Source organism: Diabrotica virgifera, chromosome 1 (genome assembly GCF_917563875.1).
Source record: "Diabrotica virgifera virgifera chromosome 1, PGI_DIABVI_V3a".
In the NCBI taxonomy this organism is placed as follows: Eukaryota; Metazoa; Arthropoda; class Insecta; order Coleoptera; family Chrysomelidae; genus Diabrotica; species Diabrotica virgifera.
The window spans coordinates 101,985,038-101,992,649 of record NC_065443.1 but is presented as its reverse complement, the minus strand read 5'-3'; positions in this window follow the sequence as shown (position 1 = coordinate 101,992,649).

The following is a 7,612-nucleotide window of genomic DNA, read 5'->3' as shown; positions in this document are numbered from 1 at the left end:
ATGAAGAGAAAACAGACAGTGCGAGTAGCTCAGATGAAGATATCAATCAAAACGACGACGATTATATCCTTGAAGAACATCCCGATTTTTCAGATAAAACTGCTAATAATGAAGAGAAAACAGACAGTGCGAGGAGCTCAGATGAAGATATCAATCAAAACGACGACGATTATATCCTTGAAGAAAATCCCGATTTTTCAGACAAAACTGCTAATAATGAAGGGAAAACAGACAGTGCGAGGAGCGCAGATGAAAATAAACTAAATAAAGAAATTAGAGTAAGACGCAGAAAGAGGAAGGCAGATGTGGAAAACTGGAACAGGAGGGCAAGAAAATCTAGAAGAATGCATGGAGTGGAATACGCTGGTTTCCAAAGAAATAAGGATCGTAAAATATCCTACGGAATAAAGCGACCAGAGAGAAAGATAAGAGACAGGTGTGTATCTTTAGCATGTACGAAGTCTACAAAGCATTTCTGTGGGTCCTTCTCGGAGGAAGAGAGGAATCTTATGTTCCGTACCTTTTGGGGCAAAATGGACTGGCAAGAAAAGAAGGCATACATAACAGGTAACATCGAATACACAAAAACAAAAAGGTCATCGAAGGGAGAAGAACCATCAAGAAGAAGTGGAACCTATTACTATTATTTAAGAAACAAAACTAATGAAAAAAGAGTCTGCAAGAAAATGTTCTTGAATACGTTCGATTTAAAAGAAGACATGGTTCATGATTGGTTCAAAAAGACAGAGTATGGGCTTATTTGTATAAGAGAAGAAAACTCAAACACAAGTGCGGATCAAAGAAGATCAAATAATTTTAATAAAGGAAAAAGAAATTGTCTGGTTGATTGGTTTAACATGCTACCTAAGATGGCCTCTCATTATTGTCGCAAGGACACAAAGAAAAAATATTTAGAGACAATTTTTCAGACCAAAGCTCAATTATATAGAGAGTATTTTAAAGCACTGTGATAATAACAGTCTGGAAAAATTATCGTATGCTATTTTTGACCAAATATTTTGCGACTTAAATCTAAGTTTGTACCAGCCAAAAAAGACTGGTGTGATACCTGTAGCGCATTTGAAGTTAAGAATATCGACCAGTTTGCTTACGCATCACACCTAGAGAGAAAAAATCTAGCAAGGGAAGAGAAAGCCAAAGATAAAGAAGATGCCATCAACCACAAAAATTACACTTTTACAATGGACCTTCAACCTGTAAAAAGCTGCCCCGTCTTAAACGCAAGTGCCATATATTATAAAAAGAAACTAACAGTTCACAACTTCACTATGTATAACTTAAAAAATCATGAAGCCTCTAATTATTGGTGGGATGAAACAGAAGGAGATCTGTCTGCATCTACTTTTACTTCCATCATTATACACCATATTGAAGAAAACTGTAATGACCGAAAATTACCTGTTATTCTCTGGCCTGATGGGTGCTGTTACCAGAACAGAAACTCTACACTTTCCAACGCGCTTCTAAATCTTTCTATAAAAAGTGGCCAAATTATTATTCAGAAATATCTTGAGAAAGGGCACACCCAGATGGAGTGTGATAGTGTGCATCATCTAATAGAGATGAAACTTAAAAATCGTAAAATTTTTCTTCCACACGGTTATATAACATGTACTGAAGAAGCGCGGATAAAACCAGCTCCGTTTAAAGCGCAGATGCTTACTCATACATTTTTTAAAAACTATGCATCCTGCGAACTTGCGTATAGAAGTATTCGACCTGGAAAGATGAAGAACGATCCGACCGTCACAGATCTCAGGGTATTAATGTACGATCCAGAGAAAAAACAAATTTTGTTCAAAACTAATTTCAAAGACGATTTTAAGCCATTACCAGTACGGACTGTCAATCCCAAAGATCTAGAAATGTCGTCGTACCCTAACTTACACAACCAAAGACTAAGTATAAAGAGTGATAAATATGTATACTCATTTGCAAGACCTTAAGGTACTTTTACCTACCGACTGTCACATGTTTTACAACAATTTACCCAAAGATAAGAAGATTTAGGTAGACATCTTTCAAAACAAAAAAGTTTTTAGTTTAGTTACTTGTTTTGAGAAAGTTATTAAACCTAATTTTCCTTTAAAGTTTTAGTTACATATTTTTTTACTGTTTTACTTTACATTTATGTTTGTAACATTGTAACTTCTAATAAATTTGTTTTGTACCGATTTTTGTTTTGTTTTTACTACCTGTTAAATTAATACTAAAATCCCGTATCTAAAATTTATGTTACAACATTTTTGACAATACCCCGTATCTACAGAAAAAAAAACTCAAAATACTGCAAAATGTACTTTTTCATCTTTTATTTACTAAAAAATGAAATTATTCATTTTAAGGTCAAGAAAAAAGTCTTGTGTTCATTCATTTTTTTGTTTAAAATCATATTTTGTCTCTCCTGTAAAATTCACTTTTTTCAGATACGGGTTATTACAGTTAGGCCATCGATATATATCATACTGGTGACGTCATCCATCTGAGCGTGATGATGTAATCGATGATTTTTTTAAATGGGAGTAGGGGTTATGTGATAGCTCATTTGAAAGGTTATTTAATTCTCTATTCAGTAGTATAAACGTTAATATAATTATTTATACAGGGTGCACAAAAAACTATTTTTATTAAATTAATTTATACAAAACGAAGAATGTAAGCTATTTAGTTAATTCAAAATACATTTTACTGCTATCAGAAAAGCAGATATCTATATAATAATATTTGTTTCATAAATACATATTGCTTTTCGCAATTAATAAGTATTGCAATTTAACATTGAATTTAAGTGAAGAACAATGCTTATTTGTCAAATAAACATATCTTCCTGTTTTCTGGCAGCACTCAAATGTATTTTGAAATAAATGAATTACATAATTAATTCTTCTTTTTGTCTTAATTAATTTAATTAAAAAAAAAAAGAATGTGTGTGTACTTTGTACGCACGTAAGAAGTTATACTTCTATTATATGATTTAAAAGAAATTAATATACTTTTTATTTACATTTTGTTTAAATATTAAACTAATTTATACTTACTACTTCTCAAACATTTTTATTAGAACAGTGCCAAAAATTAAAATAATAAAAGAATAAAACACACACAAACACATTAAACAAGCCACAAATGATGTCTGAACATTAATTGTCGAAAAAATTTTTAACTAAATACGTATTTTCTGAAAATACAATTATATAATAAATATACTTACAATCATAAAATGTATTAAAAAAAACAAAAAAGAAAGTTTCTATTGGGACTCGAACCAGCGCTGATAAGAGCGGTTGGTATTGGAATTCATTCGCCTTCTCCACTTAGCCACGGACACTATGTGTCATTATTTATGAAGATCGACTAACTAAACGGATTAAACTTGTGATATTTTGATATTTTGAAAATTGATCAAATTATTTTAATTTTGAATTGAAATGATTTAGAATTGAAAAAATACAACAAAACATAGAGTAAAAAAACAATATATTAGGTGAATATTGATAGAAATTTTGATGGTAATGAAATTATATAAATAAAAGTATTACATACTATGTATTTTGGCAGATCAAATAGGTAGGTTTATACCCATGATACATTAACAATTATTACGTACCTGTTGCTTTTAAAAACTATTTAAAAGTCACTACAATATTATAAACTTTTTTGTTTCTGTCCTCACAACAATAAAACTAATATATTATACATTTGTTTACCTTTACCTTTACCTCCAAACCACAGCTGCCATATCGGATAATTTTTGACATGTCATTTGAACATCCAATCAGAACAAAGTTATAATGCGCATGCGTCGGGCTGATAGGTTTTAACATATAAAAAAATCACCCTCTATCGCCGGTAAAGAAGTATAACTTCAAAAATTTTTTTGGACACTCTGTCTAAATAATTATGTTAACGTTTATAGTATTACTGAATAGAGAATTAAATAACCTTTCAAATGCGCTATCACACAACCCCTAATCCCATTTAAAAAAATCATAGATTACGTCATCACACCCAGATGGATGACGTCACTAGTATAATATATGTCAAAAAGTCACAATTTAAAAATAAAACTCGACCTGTCTCAGGATTTCTCTCCAAATTCGCCCCTTATCGAGATAATGAATTTATTCCAACTCAAACGTCCTCACTGTATGTATGGGATACTTTACAGCCCAACTACAGTCGGAAAAATGAACGAACATATAAAACACGCTGTATTTTCTTGTCACCGTGTCACAAAGAAAATTGCCCAGCGCAAGTACATGCAATAATAATTATTACATGTACTTGCGCTGGCCAATTTTTTGTATGACACGGTGAAAGGAAAATACAGCGTGTTTTATATGTTCGTTCATGGGTATTCTTTCATTTTTCCTACTGTAGACATAATGATAGGGGAGCCCCCGAGCGGGGATGATAGAAAATCACATGGGGAGAAATTGTAAAAATGTACCCATACCATATAAATATGGACTGTAGGTGTAGGACTCTTACTAGTGCGTTGGGGGTAGTCCGTAAAAACAAATCTATTCTTAGAAACACTCGAAAACGTCAGATTAAGACAAGGTATTTAAGTACATGAAGAGCAGTGTATATTTTAAAAATCTGACGATTTGAGCAGAGCGTAAGGAAATCTGTGTGTTTCACAAAAAAAGCGAATATTTCGCGAAATGAACATCAGCTCGAAAAAACTGAAAAATACGTGTTCAATATTTTTCAAAAATCTATTGACACCAAACTTGGAATGTAGAAACTATAGGGGAATAACCCTCCTTAATACAGCTTACAAAATATTTTCGAGCATCTTATATGGTCGCCTAAGTGCACATTCAGAGGAGCTTCTTGGAGAATATCAAAGTGGTTTTAGGCCTGGTCGATCAACAACAGACCAGATCTTTGTGCTAAGGCAAATACTGGAAAAAACCAATGAATTCAATATCGACACATACCATCTTTTCGTAGATTTTAAATCGGCCTATGATAGTGTCCTAAGAAATAAATTGTATGAAGCCATGGATGAATTCCACATCCCTGACAAAGTGATAAGATTGGTTAAGGCTACAATGCGTAAAGTCGTTTGCAAAGTCGAAATACAGGGCGAACAATCACAGGCGTTTGAAACGAATGTTGGGCTGCGACAGGGAGATGCGCTGGCGTGTCTCCTCTTCAACATAGCTCTGGAAAAGGCGGTCAGAGGTGCCCGAATAGACAACAGAGGAAATATTTTTAATAAATCATTCCAAATTTTGGCATATGCCGATGACGTGGACCTAGTTGCCCGCACAACACGCAAATTAGAAGAAATGTATACCACCTTCTCAAATGCCTCAAAAAATATGGACCTGAAAGTAAACGAGGAGAAAACTAAGATGATGGCATCAACACCCAACAATAGAGCCAGAAACATCGGTCACCAATTCTCTGTTGATAACTCGACCTTTGAAGTGGTGAACAAGTTCACATACTTAGGCTCCCTGATCACCAAGGAGAACGTCATGATGGAAGAAATCAAGCGAAGGATAATCCTAGCGAACAAATGCTATTTTGGACTGAGTAGACATATGAGAAGCAGAAACTTAAGCCAAAAAACAAAAATAACCATATACAAAACCCTTATACAAAAAGTGTTGACATATGGATCGGAGACATGGACCATCTCCAAGGCAGATGAAAACCTTCTGCTTATATTTGAACGAAGGATCCTGAGAGGCATATTCGGTGGCATCTGTGAAAATGGTATTTGGAGGAGGAGGTACAACTACGAGGTATACCACAGATATAAACATATATTTGGTGGTAAAGACGTAGTATCTCTCTTATAAGAATAGGAAGACTAAGATGGGCAGGACATCTAGCAAGATCACAGCATAACAACCCTCTTAGAAGAATCCTTATGTCACAACCTGTGGGAAGTAGAAATAGGGGTAGGCCAAAACTTAGATGGAAAGATGGTGTAGATGAGGATGGGAGAAAAATGGGCGCAGCAAACTGGCAACGGTTGGCAATAGATAGTACTGACTGGCGTAATATACTTGGGAAGGTCGAGGCTCTTTCATAGGGCTGTAGCACCATTGATGATGATGATTGACACCAAACACGACGTCCCGCGTTACTTTAAAATCTTAAAAAATAGGAACCCCCATTTTTATTGCAGATTTGGATTCCTTATGTAAAAATAAGTAGGTAACTTTTATTCGAGACATTTTTTCAATTTATGGAAAGATGGCGCTATAATCGGAAAAAAACGCTTTAGTAACTGTAAATTTAGCATCCAAGGCTCCCCTACTATATGTAAGGAAGTCAAGTGCAGAATTAAAGCAACTCGCGTTTCTAAAAATTCTGTAATTCCAGAGATAACACCAGTAATTAGGTCAAAGATTGGTCAGAATTTTTACCTGGCATCGAGACCTGGACTCATATGATCAATCTCAAAGGGGCGTTTAAAGATGTGGTTGCATAGATAGAAGAATGCCCCGAATACCCTGGACAGCGTTTCAGACAAAAGAAGCTGTGTTAAACAGCTGAGGAGACAAAACCTTGCCGACCCTGTTCCTAAAGCCACAAGCCGCCACTGGTCTGGCTCTGGTATTTTCCCGAGTAATAACATACGACAGTGGCTTGATACTCTTTCTAGCGTTGTTTTCGTTTAAAAGTAGTGAAGTTTTCACTACTTTTTTACTGAAAACTGGCTCTTGTGTTAAGTGAAAACTGCAATCTACTGATGAAGGTGATCTTATTCGTCCCTTTTCTAGCCATGGCGCTAAAATACCTCCAGTGTTTTCAAATGTTACGCAGGGAAGAAAATGTTACGAATATATATTGTCCTAAATACCTTCAATACGGTTTCACGTTCATAGGTACGGAAGAAGAACCTATAATCCAATGTATCCGAAACTCTGTTTCGAAACCTTGGCTAAACCTTTCGAAAGTATGAAGCCTTCAAACCTTCATTTCAACTAAACATCTAGAAACCTTGTATAAACATTTGATGTTTTTTTAAGAACTGGAGAATATGGCATTGGGACAAGGTAATAAATAAAATTACCATGGCCTCTTACCAGCTGTCTTTCCCAATAGCAAAAAATAGCGCTACGCACACAGCAGACGAGAACCTCATTTTGACCGGGGCAGAAATAATTTCATCACTTCTGTTTGACGAAAAAGCAGATCAACAGATATGTAAACTACCCCTATCCTACACTACAGTGAAACGTCGAATCAACGAGATGTCTGTTAACGTAAGGGAGAGTTTAATATCGCTATGAAAGAAAATGACTTTTATTCTTTACAATTAGACGAAAGTAGATACATATCGTGGGAGTACTGGGAAAATCCACTAACTCACAAAAGTAAAGTTTTGAGGAAAACGCATTTAAACATTATTATACCTTATGGCTTACCTATTAAAAATCAGGTAGACTGGCTATTCAAGTTTTGGTACCTGGATATGATTTTGAAGGATGTTAACCACAGGTGGTGTTGACATACATGTACATAAAAATATTTGAAAAAACATTATTTTATTCATGAAAACTTAGAAAAAAATGGAGTTAGTTGATTTTCTGTCATTGAATGTACCGATTTAAGCACGGTG